Source organism: Engystomops pustulosus, chromosome 4 (assembly GCF_040894005.1).
Source record: "Engystomops pustulosus chromosome 4, aEngPut4.maternal, whole genome shotgun sequence".
Lineage (NCBI taxonomy): Eukaryota > Metazoa > Chordata > Amphibia > Anura > Leptodactylidae > Engystomops > Engystomops pustulosus.
The window spans coordinates 139647605-139672216 of NC_092414.1; the positions used below are offsets into that span (position 1 = coordinate 139647605).

The 24612-nt window shown below is 41.4% G+C and overlaps 3 non-coding genes and 1 pseudogene across 3 annotated transcripts; 3 read left to right on the top strand and 1 right to left on the bottom strand.

Annotated features, from left to right (window-relative positions):
* The first annotated feature begins 4953 nt into the window (after nt 1-4953).
* On the top strand, nt 4954-5025 carry TRNAH-GUG (transfer RNA histidin (anticodon GUG)). Its single transcript has one exon. It is a non-coding gene; the product is annotated as a tRNA-His (tRNA).
* Nucleotides 5026-5379: 354 nt separating this feature from the next.
* TRNAH-GUG (transfer RNA histidin (anticodon GUG)) lies at nt 5380-5451 on the top strand. The gene has a single exon. It is a non-coding gene; the product is annotated as a tRNA-His (tRNA).
* A 441-nt stretch (nt 5452-5892) lies between these two features.
* On the top strand, nt 5893-5964 carry TRNAH-GUG (transfer RNA histidin (anticodon GUG)). The gene has a single exon. It is a non-coding gene; the product is annotated as a tRNA-His (tRNA).
* Nucleotides 5965-11922: 5958 nt separating this feature from the next.
* Nucleotides 11923-24612, bottom strand: part of LOC140127262 (stimulated by retinoic acid gene 6 protein-like) — a 30454-nt pseudogene continuing 17764 nt past the window's right edge.

Consider the following 24612-nt stretch of genomic DNA (forward strand, 5'->3'; position numbering starts at 1 on the left):
TCTTTGCTATCATTTCATTGGTTTTGGTTTCCCCAGTTATGTATTTGTTTTCCCATCTTGATGTTTATTTTCTTTATTCATAACAATTTTACAACAAAAAAACATGTACACAAAATCGTCAAGTGATACAACAGGGTCAAAAGACCAAATCAAGCTTTTTTGGGGGCATTGGAATACCCATCCTCACCGAGGAAGAATAGCAGAAAACAGCATGGCTACAGAAAGAAACATTGAAAAAGATCACTATTAAGGCACAAACTGAGGAAGAAAAAAATGGACATAATTGCTTTATACATAATTATACTTGCTTTATACACATATTATAATTGTTTTATACATAATTGCTTCCATAAGGCAGATGTTCTCCACCTTCTGCATCCACATTTATAAAGTTGGAAATTCTGCATGCCTCTGAAAATCTTGCACATAACCTTGACCAATTACACCAAATAACTGAGCACTGGCATCTTGCAAGGCCCCTTCTACACTCGCAAGTGTGATGCCCTGAACATCACACTCACACCGAGTTCTGCCCGGATCGCACGGGACGAACACTGCAAACCGGAACTGAACTGACATGCTAAGTTCAGTTCCGGTTTGCAATGTTCGGGCCAGGAGATCCGGGCAGCGAGTTCATCCCATCACGCTCGCGAGTGTAGAAGGGGCCTAAGGCTTTGAGTCGAATGTAGAATATATAGACCAGAAAGAACGGGGACAAATAGAATGGTAAATTCAATGAAGGAACCTTCTGACCTCACTTCATAGGTGACACTCTGGGGCAGATTTATCAAGCTGTCTGAATGTCAGAATATTTCTAGTTGCCCATGGCAACCAATCACAGCTCCCCTTTAAAATATTCATGAACACTGGTAAAATTAAAGCTGAGCTGTGATTGGTTGCCATGGGCAACTAGGAATATTTTGACTTTCAGGGAAATATATAATTTTCCTTCATTTGAGATCAACCTTCTTTGTTCTACATTTGGAGGGAAAACCCCAAAGCTGGGTAGAAGATATCTTGCCAGGAACAAATTTGGTACACTGCTGCTATGAGCAGACCCTAATTCCTTTGCATTCTGGGCCCTGCAAATGGCCCCTGTGGTCACAGCACCCGGAAAGGCATTAATTGACAGGTCTAGTCATCTCTGGAATGGCCCTAAACTGTAATTAGGATTTGTAATTTGCAAACAATAAAATATGGCAATATTTCTATACCATTACCACATTGATGTAACATCACAAGTCCACAGCCTTAAACGTTGACTAGACTGACCAGGTCAGTCATCCGATCATCCCGAATCAAAGGCCAGAAGTTCCTCTACTGCGGCCGAGTACGCACTAGGACCAACATGCTTATCCTTTACCGGCAGAATTTATAGAGTTAACACCCGTAATTGGTGCCGGAACTGATTGCAGGTGTTAACTGCGGGGATGTCGAGTTAAACCTGTGGCCCGGCCACAAACTAAACTAAGCTCAAGGTCGGGTCCAGGTGCAAACCCAAACTTTGTGGTTCAGGTCCGCTCAACACTAGTCGCGGATACTGGAAGGCACACAGACGATTCTTCACATGCTTTGTGTGCTTATGCCTTAAGTGTATGTAATCCAAGGGTTTCACATCACAGTTTTTGTATAAGCTAAGCATATATGTCGGGCAGACGGAGGCATTACTGTTTCCCACGTCTGTCCACTAAACATCCTGTATGTCCAAAAATGCAGGATGGAAAGAAGTAGTAAACTGCCTCTCTCGACTCTATATGCTCTCATCAGAGGCAATGGACAACTATGGGGAGCAGATGCAGCATATTCCTCCCCCTGCATTCAGGGGGCCCCCGGGCGACCTATCCCTCTGTACAGACATACAGTGGGATACGCCTGTGCCGTACATTGTGAAGACACGTTGGAATCCTGCTTACACGTTATCAGAACTTATTGCAAAAAATAAGGTGTGGACCCATCGGCGTTTCCATAGAAATGCCGATACGATCGGGCCGCAGCCCACCCCGGTGGGTGCGGTTTTGTCTGCGTTTGTGTTTGCAAACGCAGACAAAGCGGCACGTGTGACATCACCCTAAGTTTAAATTTTTATCCAAGTAATATATTTTACTGCGGAGTCTTCATTCTGTAAACAAGTTTTATCATCTTCATGTGTTTATACTATAAATTGCCTGATACAGTAAGCATAAAGAGAAACTTTTACATAAATAGGTAAAAAATGTATGTAAGATATATGTCATAGATATTTGTTCACCCTTGTACTATTGCGATTACATTGTGATAATCTGTGAACTTTAAACATAAAATGACAGTCCTGTCATTCCAAGAGTGTGTGAGGACAGATGCTCATCTGCTAATAAGCATACACATTCAAACTTATCAGAAGGGCAAACTTCATTTTCCCACTTTGCTGTATAGGAAAACATACATGATTGCTACAGACTATCTTTCAGACTAGTTATTCTTTAATCTTAAGCTTTTATGAGTTTATGTCCATGAGAATGTTGTATACTAGATGCAAGCATGTTTGCTTCGAGGCTTGTCCTTTCTTTATGTAACAACTGGATGTAGGGCAATTTATGACCTACAGGTAGGGAACCTCAACCACTTACTTCCACCAGGCTTCTTATTCATGTATGAATTCTAAGCCTATATGGGTGATGCCACACGTGGCATTTTGAACCCATTTTTGGTCTGTTTTTAAGCAGCCCGTTAAAAACCTCCAGCGTTTTTTGAAATCGCATCCATTTTTGACAGGTTTTACCAATTATCTTAATTAAAAATTGGTCAAAAACAGATGTGTTTTTTGGTGGACTGCTTAAAAACCGACCAAAAACGGGTTTAAAACGCCATGTGTGGCATCAACCTTAGGGTGCGTTCATACGTTCAGTTTTTCAGATGCAGTTTTCAATATCCAAAACAGGATATCTGAACACACCCAGAGAATGTAAAAAGGCAGAGCATGATGTATGAAAGCAATTGTGATGGGAGTATAACATTCCAGCTACATGTATAAACCAGGGGCCATCAATAGGTATAAAATGAAAAATACAGATGGTCCCCTACTTAAGAACACCCAACTTACAGACGACCCCTAGTTACAAACGGACTTCTGGATGTTGGCAATTTACTGTACTTTAGTCCTAGGCTACAATAAACAGCTATAACAGTGATCACAGGTGTCTGTAATGAAGCTTTAGTGTTAATACTGGTTCTTATGACAACCCAACATTTTTAATATACAATTGTCACAGAGACCAAAATATTTTTGGATGGGTTTATAGTAATAAAGTATACAGTTCCCACTTACATACAAATTCAACTTAAGAACAAACCTACAGACCCTATCTATCTTGTATGTGGACTGCCTGTAGTTACTACCTTTACAGCCACATACAGACTTATTTTGGGTGGATACGCAAGGTGTACTGCACATCTTTTTCTGTAGTAAGGCTCGGGAGGTCAGAGAAGTATTCTCCAGGGTCATCCCCATTCTGCAGTCATGATGTCAGGACAGCTCCTTTATACATCAGCAGTGAGCATACAGCAGAAAGTAGAGAAACTGAAGAAGCAACTGATTCTTGGTACAGATCAGGATAGCCCACTTTATGCATAGCCCAATGACAATGTCTGGGAAATTGGTGTCAGAAAAGCAGCGTTGCTGTGCAGTGTATAGCCATACACACAAATGGCCTGGCACAAAGGGTAGCAAAAATGTAATACATACCCATTGGTAAAAAGATTTTACTCTCTTTATACATGCAATTGGCAGTAAAGAAAGAAAGATTGTAGTATCTTCCTGCACACCCTGTACCCCTATCCCCGCAGAGCATTACCTTCCTGCACACCTTGTACCCCTATCCCCACAGAGCATTACCTTCCTGCACACCCTGTACCCCTATCCCCGCAGAGCATTACCTTCCTGCCCACCCTGTACCCCTATCCCTGCAGAGCATTACCTTCCTGCACACCCTGTACCCCTATCCCCACAGAGCATTACCTTCCTGCACACCCTGTACCCCTATCCCTGCAGAGCATTACCTTCCTGCACACCCTGTACCCCTATCCATGCAGAGCATTACATATGTACACACCCTGTAACCCTATTCCTGTAGAGCATTACATTTGTACACAACATGTACCCCTATTCCTGAAGAACATTACCTACCTGCACCTGTATCCCTGCAGAGCATTACATTTGTACACACCCTGTACCCCTATCCCTGCAGAGCATTACATTTGTACACATCCTGTACCCCTATTCCTGCAGAACATTACATTTGTACACACCCTGTGCCCCTATTCCTGCAGAGCATTACCTACCTGCACACCCTGTGCCCCTATTCCTGCAGAGCATTACCTTCCTGCACACCCTGTGCCCCTATTCCTGCAGAGCATTACCTTCCTGCACACCCCGTGCCCCTATTCCTGCAGAGCATTACCTTCTTGCACAGCTTGAATCACTTATTCCTGCAGAGCATTACCTTCCTGCACAGCTTGAAATCACTTATTCCTGCAGAGCATTACCTTCCTGCACACCCTGTGCCCCTATTCCTGCAGAGCATTACCTTCCTGCACACCCTGAATCACGTATTCCTGCAGAGCATTACTTTCCTGCACACCCTGTGCCCCTATTCCTGCAGAGTATCACCTTCCTGCACACCCTGAATATGAATTTGCAGCTCCAATCCTAGCAGAGTATTGCATATCCCTAGTTGGTTTATCCCAGGCTCTTCCTTTACCACTTCACACTTTTCGGAGGTTGCTAGAAAACATGTGCAATTTGCCAGTAGTACTTTATGCTACCACAAGAGGGCACAGGTCAACTACTGAAGTAGATTCCATTCACTATCAGTCTCAGAACACTCGCGCATGGGCACATTAACGGCCATGACGTCATGGAAGAGTCTAGTGAAGAGAGCTAAAGTCAGCAGCGGAACACATGAGCCCGAGTAGCGCGCCGTGATCGTATAGTGGTTAGTACTCTGCGTTGTGGCCGCAGCAACCTCGGTTCGAATCCGAGTCACGGCATTGTGTAACAACAATGGCACGGCAAGTGGGCTCTAGTTTTTACTTTGTAGTCAAACATAAAATATATATATTTATGTATGTCCAGAAAATATATATTTTATTTTCTGGCTACTTTAGATTTAAAATGTATATTGAGGGGGACTTTAAGAGTAAATGCTTAGGTGGAATCACATCATTTATAGTGAAGTAAAACTTATAGCACATCCGTTTTAATAATAATAATGCATAATAATATTAAATAGTTGTGATTTTATGAAACAATACTACACTTATGAATATACAGAGGTGACGTCATGTTTCTCTCTATGTAAAAGGCATTTGGGAAGGGGCAGGTCTTAAGAGTCCTGGTAGCGCGCCGTGATCGTATAGTGGTTAGTACTCTGCGTTGTGGCCGCAGCAACCTCGGTTCGAATCCGAGTCACGGCATTGTGTAATAACAATGGCACGGCAGGAGGGCTCAGTTTTTTATAAAGTTTGTAAATTCATTACTTTATTTTGCTTTAATTTGTTCTTTTATCCACAATAGTACAAATAGCTCATTTGTGTATTTTTTACTTATATCGAGACCTGTGAGTGTGATAGTTCATGTCTGTATCACACTAGTTAAAGTATTTCACAGCAAGGTATCATTGATAGCATACATGTGAGACATGTGGTATTACATGTATGTTTATCATATGATGCTTTTATAACATATTAGCCTGTGTTCTGTCTCAAAGCAGTTCACAACAGCGCAGATTCTCTGTTCCAGCAGCAGAGGAACAGTCATTGGAGCGTTCAGCATTGTACAGAAAGGCTGTGACGTCACTGTCTTGTGAAGATCTATAGCAGTGTTGCTGGGGCAGGACTTCAGAGCCCGAGTAGCTCGCCGTGATCGTATAGTGGTTAGTACTCTGCGTTGTGGCCGCAGCAACCTCGGTTCGAATCCGAGTCACGGCATTGTGTAATAACAATGGCACGGCAGGTGGGCTTGAGTTTTTTTTTATTTCAATGTGTTTTGTTTATTTCCTAACTGTTAAGATATTGGTAGATATAAATTATGAAAGAATATTTTTGTTTGAAAAAGGGAAATACAAACAGTTTTATAAGCAATATTTAACAGGATCTTCTGTTATTATATTCTGCCAGGCTTAGGTTTGAAAATGCTTGCTTCTTTGGATTTATTGTTAATGGGTCTTTGTGCTTGTGTTGTTTATATGAAGTTCAATATTGCAAATTAGGGTTTCTTTAACCCTTTAATACCACTACTGTTTTTCGTTTTTGTTTCCAGTTTTTGCTCCCCACCCTCAAATATCCATAAATTTATTATTTTTTTTTTCAATGTACAGAGCTGTATGAGGACTTGTTTTCTGCACAACAAATTGTCCTTTTAAGTGATTTAAGTGGTATTTAAAAAACCAAGCCGTGTACTGGGAAGATGAAAAATAAAACTCATTTGTGTCATTTTCTTGTGGAGTCCAAATGCTCCAAATGTTATGTCTCCATTATTCCTTTTGGTCAGTTCGGTCACGGAGATACCAAAGTTATAGAGGTTTTATTATTTTTTTTAAAAAATTAAAACCTTATGTACTTGATTTTGCCTTACTCTGATGTTAATAATTTTTCCATAGTTTTCATTCTTTGGTATATACTGGAGGGGGGGGGGGGCAGGGAAAGAAGGCTGTATACTGGGGGGGGGGGGGCAGGGGCTGATGGCTATATACTGGGGGAACATGGGCTGCAGGCTATATACTGGGGGGCAGGAGATGGCAGGTTATATACTGGGGGGCAGGGGCTGATGGCTATATACTGGAGGGACATGGGCTGCGGGCTATATACTGGGGGGCAGGGGCTGATGGCTATATACTGAGGGCAGGGGCTGATGGCTATATACTGGAGGGACATGGGCTGCGGGCTATATACTGGGGGGCAGGGGCTGATGGCTGTATACTGGGGGGACATGGGCTGCGGGCTATATACTGGGGGAGCAGGGGCTGCTGACTATAAACTGGGGGACATGGGCTGCTCACTATAAACTGGGGGGCAGGGGCTGAAGGCTATATACTGGGGGGGGGGCAGGGAAAGCAGGCTATATAATGGGAGGCAGGGGCTGAAGGCTATATACTGGGGGCAGGGGCTGCAGGCTACATACTGGGGGCAGGGGCCACAGGCTAGATAGTGGGGAGGCAGGGGTTGCTGGCTATATACTGGAGGGCAGGGGCTGCTGGCTATATACTAGGGAAGCAGGGAAAGCAGGCTATATAATGGGGGGCAGGGGCTGAAGGCTATATACTGGGGGTAGGGGATGCAGGCTACATACTGGGGGGGAGGAGGCAGGGGTTGCTGGCTATATACTGGAGGGCAGGGGCTGCTGGCTATATACTAGGGGGGCAGGGGAAAAAGGCTATATACTGGGGGTCAGAGGCTGCAGGCTATATACTGGGGGGCAGGGGCTGCAGGTTATGTACTAGGGGGCAGGGGCTGCTGGACATATACTGGGGGCAAAGGGCTGGCTGTATACTGGGGACATGAGCTGGCTGTATATATACTGGAAGCAAGGGGCTTTTTTTGCTATATACTGGGGCATGAGCTGGCAGGCTATATATTAGGCTTATAGTTAATTTTTCCAAGTTTTTTGTGTTAAAATTAGGGGCCTCTGCTTATATTCGGGTTGGCTTAGACTCAAGTAGATACGGTATATGAAGTAAGGTAGGGTCACTTCTAGTGATTGTTAATTGACTACGATGCAAGGACTTCCATCCAGTGCACTGTGCTTGGTCCTTGGGATTAGACCAGCACAAGGGTTCTTACTGTGTCTAGAGCTATGTAAAGTGTCATTTTTTGTGGGACAAGATAACATTTTTATTGCTACAATTTTGGAATCTGTACAATTTTTTAATCCCTCTGGAACACTTAAACCCTTGGGAGTTTAACACAAACTTCTGGCTGTCATAGTGACCAATCATCTAGCCCTGATGACATCACGGTGCACGACAATCAGAACCAAGATGGTGGTGCCCAGGCGCTGCCAACACTTTAATACCCCTGGCGCCTTTGCTTCCGGCATTTAAATTGTTACTACCCACGATTGGTGCCAGCACCAATCTTGGCTGTTTGCAACGGGTGTTTGCTACATTATGCTGCAAACACCCTGTAAGTATGAAGAGGACTGAGCCCGTGAGGCCACAGGAGGAGGCTGAGGCACAACACACATCTCTACACATGAACTACAGATACCAGGCCTCCTGCAGGACTCTACCTTCAAGAGCCTGCCTGGGAGCTCTGCTATAGCAGATCCTCATCTCTCCAGCCTGAAGCTACTTAAACCAGGCTGTAAGCACATTTTGCTGAGCACATTCCAATTAGGGACCTGGTCCTGTTGGACTGTTACCTTGCCCAGTTGCCTCTGTTGAATTGCTGCTGCTGGAATAAAGGAACCGTCAGTTGCTGTTTGACATCTCTTGTATCAGTGTGATCCCTGGAAGCTGCATAAAATGAAGGGCCTCCCCTCTACTGTATACCCAAGGATCCTGACACATACATACATCAGGAGTGCCCCAGTGTGTCTACCTCTTTCTTGCAATCCATGTGTTGGACACCTGCTCAGCATGGACAAGGCCTATTTCACCTAGACCAGGGGTCAGGAACCTTTTTGGCTGAGAGAGCCATGAAGCCACATATTTTAAAATGTTATTCTGTAAGAGCCGTACCATATGCACATGCCCCCCAGTAGATGGGTAGTCCCAGCGTCACGGGTGCCCCTGCGATCTACGTATTGGATCGCAGGCACACCAGAGCCCCTCTCCGTGGCAGCGCCCCTTTCCAAGCTCACTCACCTCTCTATGTTCCTGCTCCCGCGCTGGCACTCGCAGATTTGATGAGCCAGTGCGCTGCTGCTTCTCGCTGCTTATGTCCCGGGTTCCTATGAAGACCGGCAGCTCTCAGCATTCCCAAGTGTTGACCTCCCGTTGTGACCCCGGACCTATTCCTTATTCTGCTCCTTCGCTGACCTTGACCGTCTACCTGTCCCAGACCATGAGACTGCCTAGAGATCCTGTACCTCGACTTTTGCTGCCACCGTGGATAAATCGCACCTGTGGAACGACCTGGTGGTACCACGCTGCACCAAGACCATCCTGCTTTGCGGCGGGCTCTGGTGAAGACTGGTTGCCACTTAGAGTCCGGTCCCAGGTGTCTGCTTACATCATCATCTGTAGTGGTCCAGGGGGTTCACTACACCAAATCCTGACACCCACCACATGCCTCCCAGTAGATAGGTAGCTACAGCACATACTCCCTGTAAATAGGTAGCCACAGCACATGCTTCCCAAGAGATAGGTAGCCACAGCACATACCCCTAAGTAGATAGGCAGTCACAGCAAAAAAAAAAAAAAGAATATTCACTTACTCCCTGCAGCCAGCTCCTCATCGCTAGTGGCGATGGCGCCTGGGTCGTACAAAGGTCGTAACATATCTGCCTGTGCCCAGTGATAAGTCTAAGACACACAGCAGCCATCACTATTTATTAAAGATCTGTCTGAGAGCCAGATGCAGCCAACAAAAGAGCCATATCTGGCTCCCGAGCCATAGGTTCCCTACCCCTGACCTAGACCAAGCGACCCAGCCACCGCTGTAGCCAGCCACTCCAACACCAGAGGAATCCAGATGCCCCCAAGGCAAAAGGTGATGTATGGGTCAGTGAAGTCTAGTGTTAGGGTCATCATTCAGGGATAGGTCTAGGGAAAGGTATATGAAGTAAGGTAGGGTCTGTTAATTCGCTACAATGCAAGGACTCCGGTCCAATGCACTGTGCTTGGTGCATGGGATCTTACCAGCACAAGGGTCGCTACTGTGTCCTTGTGACCACCGAAAGTAATAATGGCAATGATGCATAGCAGCACTCCTTATAACGAAGATAGTTTAGAACCAGATCAAGTCACTTGGGGTGTCTCTTGTAAAAGCTAGGAAAGAGTCCAATAAAATGCGGTTGTACATATTTCATAAATATTCCAATTTTGTGTTATAAAAATAAATGATGGTAAATGAATGTCCCTTCCTTTAATAGAAAAGAAGAAAGTACTTAACATAGGTACTAAGTAAGCATAACGAAAAGAATGGACATAAAGCACGTTTATAAATTTTTAAAAAACTTTGTTAAAAGTAAACATAAACATATCAAATATCAGGTTTTCAAATAACAGACATTATATGTACTATAAATATGTATAGCTATTGTATGGAAATAATAAACAGCACAAAAAAAGAGATGAAACTACAACTTGTTCAACAAATACCATAATAAAACCCATCACTGCATGTATATAAAAAGTAAAAAAGTTATCACTTCAAGAATGAGTGGGGTCCCTAAGGTAAACATGGCAGTGTCCTGGAGTGGTGAAATCATTTTAAAGCAACTTTCCTGTCCAAAGAAGAAATTTGCCTGTATATATCCAAGGTGAAGTAAATTCCTCTGGCTCCCTCATTTGGGGAAGCTCTTAATGTGTGCGTTCTAGAGGCCTGTTTGTTTATCATAAAATTGTGCATATTCCAAAGCTTTGGTAGTCATCTTGAGACATGGATATAGGACAAATAATATAAATAGAAAAATATAGAAATCCAGAGTAAGATATAAGGACACAATGTCAGGGGGCATTAACACCAGTATATGCAAAAAAAAAAACTATGAGTAAAAGCTACAAAGTTTAAGTCCTTATAATGCATTTCAGGAGCTATCCGTCCTTCCTCATTTTTTTGCCCCAAAGGGTCACAAGAGAGGGTGGTTAACACCCGAAATGCATGATGCACATAACCGAGGGACTGCCAGGGGGTTTCTGGTGAATTACTCCATGTCCGGCGTTACTACCTGCGGCTCCATCCTCTGTATGTTATTTTTGTCTCCCTCTTCTATATGTCATTGTCCAAAGAAACCAATGTACATTAATATTTATTTTTAAATTGGTGCAGTTTAGAAAATTAACTTAATGTTGGTTGCAAAAACATGTCAGTTCCTTTCAGTTCAGGTACATGAAACCTACTTAGTATCATGACTGCATGGCTGGTCTGACCTTAAGTAACATTACTAACAAATGTATAGTGTGCACTATGAAAAGGTTACACTGATTAAAGGGAATCCACAATCACAATTTACCTAACTGAACTAACTTCCATGTTATGTAGGGGTGTGCCTCATCCACTCTAACTCGTTTTTATTGTCCAGGGGCTCCTTCCATGCCAAAAGTTCACTTTGGAAATATACAGATTAGACTGAAGTGCTTTGGGGGGCATTAGCAGAGCACCTCACGGCTCCAGCAGTAACCATGCCCCATGCTACGCTTCCACCACCCATCCCCTTCTCTAATTCTTCCCTTCAGAGCCCTGAGGTTATTTGCCAAAACATTACACCCTAATTTGAATATTTATAAAGTGATGCTTCTGCATGGAAGGAGCAGCTGGACAATAAAAACAAACATAAGGATGTGATGTGTGAACATTTGGGTAGGTAAATATGTGGCTGTGTGCCAGGATGTAGAGAGAAGAGACAATTTTTACATAATACATTTCGAGATGATAAAATTCTCTTGAATTGAATCATTGTCGCTTTCTGGTGGTTCTTTATATCATTGTTGCCTTATACATTATATTTAAAGGATATCTACCACCAGGATGAAAAATTGTACACCAAGCACACTTACATGCTGGTGTGTGCCTAATGGCAGGACCTGCTCTTATTTTAGCTTCTTATGCCCTTGTCTTTACAAAAAAAGGCATTCAATATTATGCAAATGAACCAGAGTGACTCCGAGCTCCATAGTTGTTAATTGAGTCCAGAGCCGATCAAGGTCATTTGTATAATTTTGAAAGCCTTTTTTCTGTAAAAACAAGGGCATAAGAAGCTAAAATAAGAGTGGATCTTGCCAGAGGGAGCACACAGAAGCATGTAAGTGTGCCTGGTTTACAATCCTTCATCCTGGCGGTAGATGCTTAAAGCTGAACACTGTCTATTGAGGTTTCCATTTCTTGTTCTGTGAAGATAAATTTCCTGTCTGGAGACTGCAAAACATTTATCAGCAATCGGTGTAGGACATCCTTATTCAGGGGGTAACTCCTTGAATGGCAGACAGTCGGCTTCCTATAAAGTATCAGTGTGGGATTCTTTATCAGAGTATACGCTAAGTGCCATCTTCTCCTTCTTAGCTTGTTCCTGCAGTCCTGGAGTACATCTGTAAAATAAATGAAATATACTATAAACTGCATTGCTAAGGACAAAAGAGTTCCTAATGTGCAGGGATGACATTTCTGATTTAGTTATACCCAAGGCACAATACCTGGACCTGTGTGGTATTTTCTTGATGTGGTATCTTGTGTGAGCATGTGACAGAAAGTCAGAACAATGGGATGTGTGTGATACAAGTCCACCTGAAGCATACCAGTCCATGTATTGTATCCTAGAAAGTAATTGAAGGTGACAGGAAGTAATATTAGAATATGTTTCCACATAATGATTTTTGATGCAGTTAAAGGGAACAGCCCATTACAAGAGCTTTCCAAAGATGCCTTTATCCCTTCTTTCAGCATTAGGTTGCAGATTTCAAACAGCCAAGTCACCCGGTAGCATCTCAACTACAGATAAACAGCAAATGAATGCCCCTAGCTACCAGCCATGGCTGTGATTGGCTAATGCTAATGCTAGGGGCTTTAATATGCCATTCGGAACCGTATATCTCTAGTGGAGATGCTACTGGGTAATTTTGCTGTTTTTTGCTGTTGAACTCTGCAACCTAAACCATCAGTTGCTAAGTTTGAAACTCAAATCCAGCAGTACAATAGACATGCCTGGTGCATTTCACATTCACTACCCGGCTCTACATTAGGGATGGAGTACAAGGGATGTATGTCTAATGGTCAGTATGAATCCCAGCCGCTGTACCCATCACTAAGTTACTTGAAATTACTGGACACCACTTTAGCTTTTAAATTATTTCATATTTCTATATTTATAAATTATTTATATATTTTACACTTTAAGAGAAAATTTAAAGAAAATCTACCATCAGCACTGTGACTTCTAAAATAAACTTGTAAAGTTATACTAATTAGCCTGAAGGGCTGTAGGTGTTTTACAGAAGCCCTCTGTGCTCTGCTTCACAAGCTGTTGTAACAGAATATAACAGGCTGTGAATATTGGTGAGTGAACCTGAAGTATAATTCAGGTCTATACTGCATTTGGCGGGTTCGACAGCCACACATCCGGAGGCAAAATAAGCACCACTGTTCGGGATCCAGGTCCATGTTTGGGAAAAAGCGCCAGGCTGCTTGATTGACTGCTGAAAAAGCCAATCAAGCAGCTTGCAGCTGCATAGCAACCACAGGCATGTCCTCTTGTAGGCATGCCTGTGAATGCCCATACTGAACATTTGACTCAGCAGAGTCACATGTCCAGACCCCATTACGCACAAGAGACAGGTACGGAGAGGTCGGTGCTCATCATAGGGTCATTCAGACAGAGAGGTGCTTCTGAAAAAATAGAAATTGCCCTTTTCAGGTGTATAAAGGCTGCTCGACAAGTGGAAATCTTAAATAATTGCCCTTATTAGGGCCTTTGAAGAGCTGTATTAGGTTACTCTGAATAGACTGCTATAGTGCATAGTGGATATTTTTAATGATTATATAGGATTATGCAGCAATACTTGGTAAAACCAGACAGGAATATTATAATTTACTGCATCATCCAGCAAGATCTTAAAGGTCCTGTCTCTGTATACTAGTCAGCTCCAGAAAAATAATTATTATAATTTATACCATTATTGTAAAGTTGCTCATATCAGAGAATTGTGCACAGCAATGCCTGTATCACTACCTGCAAATCTATGGGTCTGATAACATGCCCATAGCCTTATTGCCATTATTTTGATTTAATAAAAAAAGGAGGCCATGGATATAAAAAATAAAAAAGAAGATTACAACAGTCACGGTGCCTGGATCTATGAGTAAGTGCCCCTGCTTTATCATACTTGACTTTGCAGGTAGATTTTCTTTAAGAACAGAAATCTGTAACATGAATAGTCTGTATCTGTATCATGAATAGTGAAAATTCTGGTGCAAAAAAGAACTTGGTTTAGAGCTATTTCAGTGAGTTATTATAAATAATTCACAATTGCTTTTACTCACCCATATCAGCACTTTCATACCCTTTTGGAAACAGTGGACGGTCAATCCTTGCTAGCAGCCAACTCCCCAGGAGTACATTAAATAAGACCCGTATTAAACATGCACCAAAACCAAGGATGACAGAGTAGAACATGAAAAAATAGCTGATATTCTGAAACCCTCTCCTAGGAATAAAATCAATGCAAAAAGTTATTATAAAAACTGTAAATAATCTGAAACCATAAAACTGGAACCTTTCACTTTGGTGTCAACTACAATTAGAACATGATCTTAACTTCAACATCAACTCATCAAAACAGTAACTTTTTGCCACTGGGAGCCCAAGGTGGATATACAGTATATATGGCTAAGCAGTATATATGTTTCCGTGGTTACTTCTCAGACACTGAGATAGCAGCAAACACTTTAAATGTAAACATATTTCGGCCTTGTACCAAAGCCTTCATCATGTAACAGATCGCCTATAACACCTGTACCTTCAGTGTGATAAAAAGGATCCTTAAATGTACCTCCTCAGATCACCATGTCTACTAAAACCTGTTTTTATGTGAACTAAATCAGGCATCACATGTTATAATCCCAGCTTAGCACATCTGAAAGGTACTGCAACCTCCACAAACACCAGACCATAAGGCACAGACATAGTAAGCTACACGGGATGTCACTACAGAGAAACAGCTGAAGGAGACACAGAGGACAGCTTGCCACTGCTTCAGAAATCCTCAAACAGTCAAGCAACTAAGGCGAGTGCCAGCCCCAGGCATACCCAGGCAAGTACCCGGGCATGGAGCTGTTAGCGGGGCCCACATGGCTGAGTCTCAGTCCCCAACAGTCTGGTAATATCTGGTGAGGGGGGAGGGGACTGTATATAATGAATCCAAGGGGGGTTGTATGTAGTAGGACAATGATGGGGTTGTATATAATTTAATTACAAGAGGGCTGTATATGAAATAATAGTTTATCAATTTTTAATGCTGCCACATAAGTTGCCCAGGGGTCTACTGAAACCTGGAGCTGGCCCTGCAGGCACCAACCCTACTCTACCAATGCCACTCTGTTAGCCTACTTCACCAACCCATGAACACATGAAAATACAGGTGCAACTTAAAATATTTTGGTGCAAGCACTATACAGGATAATCCAAGTACATTCTGGGACATTGTAACAGTAGATATTAATAATACCAAAAACAAATAGCCAAGACTACCACAAAATTTTAATATACGTCAAGTTATTTGCACAACAACTGTGATGGAAAGTCATCTATTTATTTATCTGCGCACTTAGGAGTGGGGCCCCACTTCCGAATCACCTTGGATTGAACCTTCAACTTAATTATGAAGAAAAGCCATGTAATTTTAAGTGATATTTTTATTACAATTTTATCTACATTAATTCCATTTTGCATAAATATAAAAATTCCATTCTTTAGAGAATCACATTTGGCCAACAGTATCTGCAAGTTACCATATATCATTTGAAAATGTATCTTATGAGACAAAAATTATGTCTAGTATGTGCCATTATACATCAGGTTATCTAGACCATTATGTTTCCACAGGACAAAAAACATATTTCTCTTCTCTGATTGTATGTCATATAATACATTGGAGATGTACCAATCTGTCTGCGCTCTAAACTGATGTAATTTGCACCACACTTACTGAAAACGGGGCGTGTCCTGACTAGTTCTACTCTGCGCTGCTCTACTGAGGGACACATCTATCCATTATTTCTATACAATTATGGAATAAAAATGATTATTAAATTGAGGCATCCGTTGGGCCTACTTACATGTCCAAAAACTATTAGACAAATACATTAATAATAAGACAGTACCTGTTATTGATGGCCAGTGGTTTGTCCTTATTGTTTGAAGAGATTTTATCTTGTAAGAATAGGAATTGTGCTGCCAAGACCTGAGCAACAATCACAGCAATCATGATGACTATTCCCAACCTACAACACATGTGACAAATGGCTATAAATCACACTGAAGAACAACAGTATTAGAACACATGTCTGAACGCCACAGGTACTTGTTTACCTTGTGTAAATGGGTTCTAAGGGAACAAAAAGCATCTATCACCTAGTCCTAGAGGATACATTCAGTACCTGGGTTACATACAAGATAGGAGAAAATACACCAAGCACCAATTCACACTGATTTCGTAAGACAGTTAATATAGAAGTTTTAATCGAGTTGTGGTCTCAATACATAAAATAACAGTAACAGTACTGTTATGTATTTTATCTATTGTTGCTTATGTATAACATTGAAATATAATATGTGAGAATAAAGATGTGTATTTTTATTTTTTTTGATGTATTGAGACCACAACTCGATTAAAACTTCTATATTAACTGTCTTACGAAATCAGTGTGAATTGGTGCTTGGTGTATTTTCTCTTCTCTTTTTAGTTTTTGTTTGATACAGAGAGACACCTGTATCACACCGACAGCACTTCCACTGCTTAGTTATCCTATTCTCTAACATTCAATGTCTGGGTAGTGCAGAGGTTTTATCTATTTTTACATACAAGATAGGGTCCATAGGTTCGTTCTTAAGTTGAATTTGTATGTAAGTCAAAATTGTATATTTTATAATTGTAGATCCAGACAAAAAATTTTTTTGCCCCAGTTACAATCAGAATTTTAAGGATTATCTATAAAGCTTCATTACAGACACCTTACAGCTGATCATTGTAGTCTGGGACTAAAGAAAAGCATCCAGAGAGCTTCACCAGAGGTCACAGTGGGTGGAGGGGTCCATCTTTAATTAGGGGTCGTCTGTAAGTCGGATGGCCTTAAAGAGGACCTGTCACCTATAAATTGGGCACTAGGAGCTGCTTACTAAAGTAAGCAGCTCCTAGTGCTTAAACAAACGCAGCAGCGTTAAAGTGATAGCGTTACCGAAAACCTACGGAATACAATGCAGCGGAGCACAATGTAAACGTCAGACTGCTCTCAAAGCTGTCTGACGTATTCATGAGGGGGCGCTCCGAGGCGCTGTCTCTTCCCCGGCCCGCCCCGCTCGCTCCATAGGCCGGAGGTCACTGCCCCTAACCCCGCCCCCTCATGAATACATCGGGCCGCTTGGCGAGCAGTCCTTCGTTTACATTGTACCCCGCAGTAGTGTGTACCGGAGGTTATCACTCTAACGCTATCACTCTAACACTGCGGCATTTGTTTAAGCACTAGGAGCTGCTTTACTTTAGTAAGCAACTCCTAGTGCCCAATTTATGGGTAACAGGTCCTCTTTAAGTAGAGGACTGCCTGTATTTGATAAATCTTCAGTCATTAAGGCACTAATGCCATTATGATCATATGAATGGGAGGGAGGGGTAACAGGACACTGGCATGAATGGAACTGTGGTATACATGAACAACCAGTGCTCTATCAAATCTATGGGACTGAGGGAGATAGTGCTCTGCACTACAGCTTTATTCACACAGAAGACCTGGGGATTCTTATTATCATTTGCAGTCTTATTGTCAGAAGTCCAATAGTCGTGGGAACTCCAAGAGTATATGGATATAAAATTCTAATAGATATTTCCATTGAACCAATAATTGATATTCTGTACATTCACTGCCCACAGTGTAAGCTCCAATTAGCTTCACATGTGACTGCAGAAACTCTACACATAGCCTTCATTTCTGGTCCTAAACCTAACCCTTATGTTTCCTGGAGGTACTCTTGCTAATATACAATGATCCCTTTGTGTCAAAAATATTAAGATAATGTAAACTAAAATTCAAAATATTTTGAATATAATGAAATGGTAATTTACTTTCTTCAGTGTACAATAAAGTGCCAATAAAAAGCATAGGATTCTTACACTGCATAACCAAAGATCTGAAGAATCATCATTCCTTTCCCCTCTTTGATTGGGACAACAAACCAGAATGTTATAATCAGACTTATCAAGAAGAACATGATGTGCAGGAGAAAGTATCCTAGAGAAAAACAAAGACACTTTAACCGATACAATGATGTCCATGGGGAATCAACCGACCTGTGTTGTTTTCAATATTGCAATTTATGAGAGTAAATCCTAAAATCAAGTACAGACATACATACATACCTGTATGTGTAACTGGACAAAGAAGTAAAAATCCTAATATACTATATAAAAGAACTATTACTAATGAAGATTTCCATTTGACAAACAAGTTTGTCGAAATATTTCAATGATCAATTGGTTTTTCAATTACCCCACAGCAGATATGCAATCTGATTCCCGGAGTATCTGATACTGGCAGCCTGAAATACAAGCCATATAAACATTAATTAATTCATTATTAATTTAATTATCCAGTTTCTTTAAACTATCTTAAAGGGTGTTAAATATGCATTTTATTCAAAAGGTCTCAAAAAATAGTTCACACTTTTTTTTTTGCAACTGATTCATTGCTCCCTACACCAGCAGGGGATTGGAGGTTTTTGTACTAAAATGTATAACTTTTTTTTAAACCAAGCGACTATATATTGAGTTCAACAAATGTGAATTATGATGATGAATCAAGTGCAATATGTGGCAACTTTGCAGGGAGTGTGTATTTGTTGGCACCACCCCCCTTCCCCCCACAAATCCACCCATGAAAAGGATATGATACCCACAATGGGTTTCTGTGGCATTCCAATGGAGGTCTTCTATTGAGGAGTAAAACCTCATATGCCCCCTGCTAGGCAATATAAACCAGATAGCAGAGGGGGGGGGGGGGGGGTCTGTGTGTGTCTTGTTTGTGTGACTGTGGGGCAGATGAACCATTTGAAGAGCAAGCTGTAGCTCTTAATTGGACACCTCTGCCCTATTGGACCTTGCAATGTCCACAGTATAACTGGCACCATCTGCCTACCTGGGACACTATTCCCAGATTCATACCTTTCTAGTGATTATGGATTTTGACTACATACTGTGGCATGTCTAATATATGTGAACTGTTTGATATATAGGAATTCATCTGTTGTTTGACACCAAGTCCAATTTTCTGGTAACAAGCTCCATTCATGGGCCCTTTTGTGACATATATATCTTTAAAAAGTAGTAATGTAGGTGTGTTATCCTACCTAATCATCGTAAGGCCTCATGCACACAACTTTATTTTTCAACCATGAGCTAGCCACACAAATTGCAGCCCATATACTTTTTTTGTGCAAGTCAATGGTGCAGTGAGGCTTTGGTGCTCGGCAGGGCTGGGCAATTTTAATGGCAATCGGCAGGATATGTGGAGCCGCAAACAATGGCACACAACCCATTTTTTGCAATCCAATGCACACACAGCCTCAGACTCCATCAACAATCGCAAATACTTCTGCATGCAGGACTTTCTGATGAGGCAAAATTACAATTACCCCAATAGAAGCCCCAGTTACTCAATTACAGTGCATGGATTCTTTCCATCTTTTTTGTTGCTCAGTTCTCATACAACAGAACCAATTTATTTTTCTATGTGGTCAAACGTTTCAGATTGCGGGTCCGGTTGCTCAAGTACAAGGAATAATGAATGAACGGCTTTCTTTTTTAGACAGTATTATTACATCTACCCATTGTTACAAGAATTCTTTTTGTTAATTGAAATCTTTATTGCCAGGTACAAAATCAGATGAATTGCTTCATGTGTGGCCAAAATAAAGCTTTAGCTTCAGCTAGGTGTGCCTGTGTACACATTGAAATGATACTGCTCCACAAAGATACTTACAACAGTGTTATTGATCCCTTATCTATAACTTTGGTTTTGTTACACAAGAGTCCACTAAAGGAGTTAAAAAAAAGTAATACAAGAATATTCTACAGATGAACATAATTGCAGTGCAACAAATTAGTGGCATAACCATAACCAGATATTGTGGCATTACCAGGACGACAGCAGAGCGACCTGCTCTTGGAATGTCTGAATCACCTTTATAAAGTTTCTTCATTTCTTTCCTAAAACAAAAATAAAAATGATGAAAGGGATCTTAAAAAATAAGGAATATTTCATATTAGAAGGGGTTGGCTACATTAACTAAAATTTTAGTGATGTGTGTGTAACTGGGGGGGGGGAGGGGCAGTATCAGGGGCTTTACAGCGGCCGCGGTGAGTTCTACGGGGCATGGACGCATGGGGGCCCAAGATGGTCAGACATAACATAATTTATTAGTGTTCTCCCAGGCCTGTTTCCTATGGAGCATAAGAAAAAACAAGACTAAAAGAAGCCCCTGGGCCCAGGGCAGACAGGCGGATTATAACTTGTTAATGATGTTTCCCACTACCTTTCCTGACTAAAGGCAGCATAGGAGGTGGGTGGGCTGAATGGGCCGGTGACTTGTCATCTGCAGTCAGGAGAGGTAATGGAACGGGCCCAGGGCACACCATTAACAAATTATAATTCGGCGCTCTGTCCCAGTCCATCCCACTATCTCTTCTGACTGTGGCTGACTAGCACAGCTTGACACATCCACCTTGTCCCCTGTTCAGGTGATGTTATGTGACCCCCGCCACCATGTCCCTACTCCACATTCCTGGCCTGCACGATGATAAGAGCTGTTTTCCAGAATCCATTGTTGGAGATGAGTGTATACTCACTGGGGGAAATTTATCATGGCTTGTGCCACGTCAGTGGCGTAGAAGCCCCAAAATAATTGCAAATGCTAACTTATTGCAAGCACTTGAGATTATTTTCCCCCATCTTTACACCAGGAGGGTGTGGAGGGGCGTGAACAGTTGGCATGGCCAGCCATGATATGGGTCAGAGCCTCTTGATGTATCCGACTGCCATAGAGCCAATGTCAGAAATGTCTTTTACCTCATCAGCTGCCATTCCTTTCCATAAAATGTGCAGAAATTAACAGACATGTGATCTCTAAATGTCCAAGAATACAGGCTTAGGGTCTTAAAAAGTCAAACGGTCATGGACAGTTATAGATCACGTGATCCTCCATCTGCCAATCTGCCATTTTATGAACAGGAATGGCAGATCTTTACTGATGAAGTTAAGACATATCTGAACCAAAGGTTTTACTTTATATCAAAAAAGCAGTGGAGATCTTTAATTAGATGAATATTAGTAACACATCTAACATTCTGTCCCCCTCACACACATATTACAAAAACATTTAGCATAATTAGTATTGTTAGTTATTGAGTTTTTATTGTTTTAACCTCACATAGCTGAGCTAAGCACACATAATAATATATCCCAAACTAACCCTGGAGCCTAGGGGTATTGTCAAGTCTCCTAATAAGTTTTTTTCCCCTTCTACTCTTGTCTTCCTGACTTTTACTGTACATACAGCAAAGCCCTGAATAAACAATTTGAAATTATGGCAAAGGGGTAACTTAGTAAATGTTAGAAACTGACCATAATAAAATCCCTACCAATTTCCCCCCAAAATATTTACCACAGATATGTTATGGCAATTTGGAAATATTGTAAATACTGAACAATCTAGTTTTGGGTATTTTGAATATTTTGGTTGCTTATATGTATCCCTGCCTTACATGGAAAAGTATCAAATGTAATAATGGCTACAGCAATTCTAAAAGCAACTGGCATTAATAGTAGTGAACACAAGAAGAAAGCCATGATACCTGTAGCTTGAGAGCAAATGCAGGACATATATAACACTTGTAAAGGCAGAAGGGAAGGTCGCATAAAACCAGCAATCTGTGGAAACACAACCAGTACAGTATTTCTGCAACTAGCAGCACAAGCAGGTACACATCAAGGGCCATCGATTTCTGTCTTACCTCTTAATAGGTGTAACACCCCTTTGGTTTGGTTGGAAAAGGAAAGGTTAACTGTTCCCAGAATCCACTTGTCCAGGCCTTTCACAGCTTTTGGTGAAACAAATAAATCTACAAGGACAAACTGATACAGACACCATTAAAACTAAATATCATGGGTGTATTAGAAATCTTTCTTTGCTTGTTTTCCACTATCATTCATATTATTATGGGCGGTCCCCTACTTAAGGACACCCGACTTACAGACAACCCCTAGTTACAGACGGACCCCTCTGGTGAAACTCTCTGGATGCTTTACTTTAGTCCCAGGCTGCAATGATCAGCTTTAATCTGTCTGTAATAAAATTGTATTAATAATTCTTGGTACTGGGACAAAAAAAAAATTCTCTAGAGCTACAATTACGAAATACAGTATACAGTTCTAACATACAAATTCAACTTAAGTACAAACCCAAGAAACCTATCTTCTATGTAAGCCGGGGACTGCCTGTACATTGTGTTACATAATAAGCATTCTTATAATGTATTTACCAGCAATATAGGTATCAACAGTTTAGGAGTAACATACATTGTACAAACAGATTAAGCAAAGCACTGCAGTCACTATCATCCTGGTGGGAAACTTGAAATGTTTATCCCATGTATAAATGTTCCATCTCTTTGAAGAATTCTGCATACTCCTATATAGAAAGGAAAGAAGATATATATGTGAGCTAAGTGATGGCAAACTAGTTACATGTTTGTATAAGTCTAAGTTCACACCTGCATTTGAGCATTTCACTTTCCCCTTTTATTAATAAATAGTAAAAAAAAATAGCACAGCAGCCCACATTTTTTTCGACATTATTAATGGGGTATTCCCACAAAGACAAGATTCTTAAAAATCCTCAGGATAATGTTAATTATCTTAAAAATCCACAGGATTCAATGTTATTAACATAAATACAGCATTTCACAGATATAAGTCCAACCTGTCTCTATCAGTCCTGATTTTTTTATTTTGGTGTATACAGGCGGTCCCCTACTTAAGAACACTCGACTTACATACGACCCCTAGTTACAAACGGACCTCTGGATATTGGTAATTTATTGTACTTTAGTCCTAGGCTACAATGATCAGCTGTAACAGTTATCACAGGTGTCTGTAATGAAGCTTTAGTGTTAATATTGATTCTTATGACAACCCAACATTTTTTAAATCCAATTGTCACAGAGACCAAAAACGTTCTGGCTGGGATTACAATGATAAAATATACAGTTCCGACTTACATACAAACTCAACCTAAGAGCAAACCTGCAGACCCTATCTTGTATGTAACCCGGGGACTGTCCGTATTTTGAATAGCTTCTCTTGTACTGCAGGGGGTAGGGGCAGGAGGCAGAGAGAACTATGGACAGAAGCACTTCCTGTCCAGCTTGCTGAGCAGACACCAGCTCTACTACAGACAAGATATGGTCTTGATCCTTGGGGAGGGGGAGCATAGCAGAGCTTAATGTGTGTTTATTGAATAGGTGAGGTAGCAGAGCTAAGGGTATCATTGTCCCCTTCTCATGACTATGATCTGTCCCATTTCTCTTTATATATGTGTCAGATATTAGATATAGATATAAAGGGGCACATTTACTAAGGGCTGTGCACAAGTTTTCTGGCAGACCTTGCACGTTCTTTTAGGTGCAAACTGCTTGCACAAGTATTTAAGAAGTGTATGCACCAAAATTGTGTCGCATGTGACTCTTTTGTGTCGCAGCTACACTAGTCTTCATGCACAAATTAGGGTGCGCCAGATTTATCATGCAAAGTCCAACAGAATTGTGTCTCTCGCTCAGTGGTGGCGAACCAATGGCACGGGTGCCAGAGGTGGCACTCAGATCCCTCCATATGGGCACCCTTGCCATCGCCCCAGGGTAGAGTTTGCCAAACAGGACTCAAGGCCTCTTGCAGTCCCAGGACCCTAGAAGGAAGCTACAATGATAATCCAAACTTCTTCTCCTTCTTTCTATCATATTGGTGTCCTCAGGTGCCTATATAATTTAAACCTGTGACAAAGCAGGGAGTAGTAAGTTACTGCTTAAATTGTCGCATTGGCACTTTGTGAAAAATATGCGGGTTTTGGTTGTTGTTTGGGCACTCGGTGTCTAAAAGGTTTGCCATAACTGCTCTATGTTGAAGGTGTACCAATAAAAAGTTGATGAACTCTGTCATGGCAGTTCAGGAAGCGCCAGATTTATGAAGAACAGGTGGCAGATATTATGAATCTGGTACACTTTGCATTATACACAGGCAAACTGCATTTAGTGCAGTTTGCCCTTTTCTTAGCAAATGTGCCCCAGAATGGTCAGAAGCTAAATGAAAGTTTAGCTAAACCCTGTACTGTGATAATCTAAGCACATTGTCAGCATCTCATAGCACAGAGGTATCATGAAGTGTCTGCTCAGCTAGTGCCTGCCCACACTTCTGAATCTTACTCTGACCATCACTGAGTAATAGGAGCAAAAGCAGCATTAAAACTGAGTAAAATAGCAATGTAAGGGGTTAAAATGCTCTTTATGGTGTAAACATCACTAGGGGATTTGAGAACTTTCCTTCATGGGCAAACCCCTTTATCCACAGAAGTGTAAGGAAAGAAAACCTTTCATTCATTTAAATCAATGAGTGATGGAAGGTGAATGGCAGGCCTTCCAATTACCTGCCATTTGTAGTTTCAAT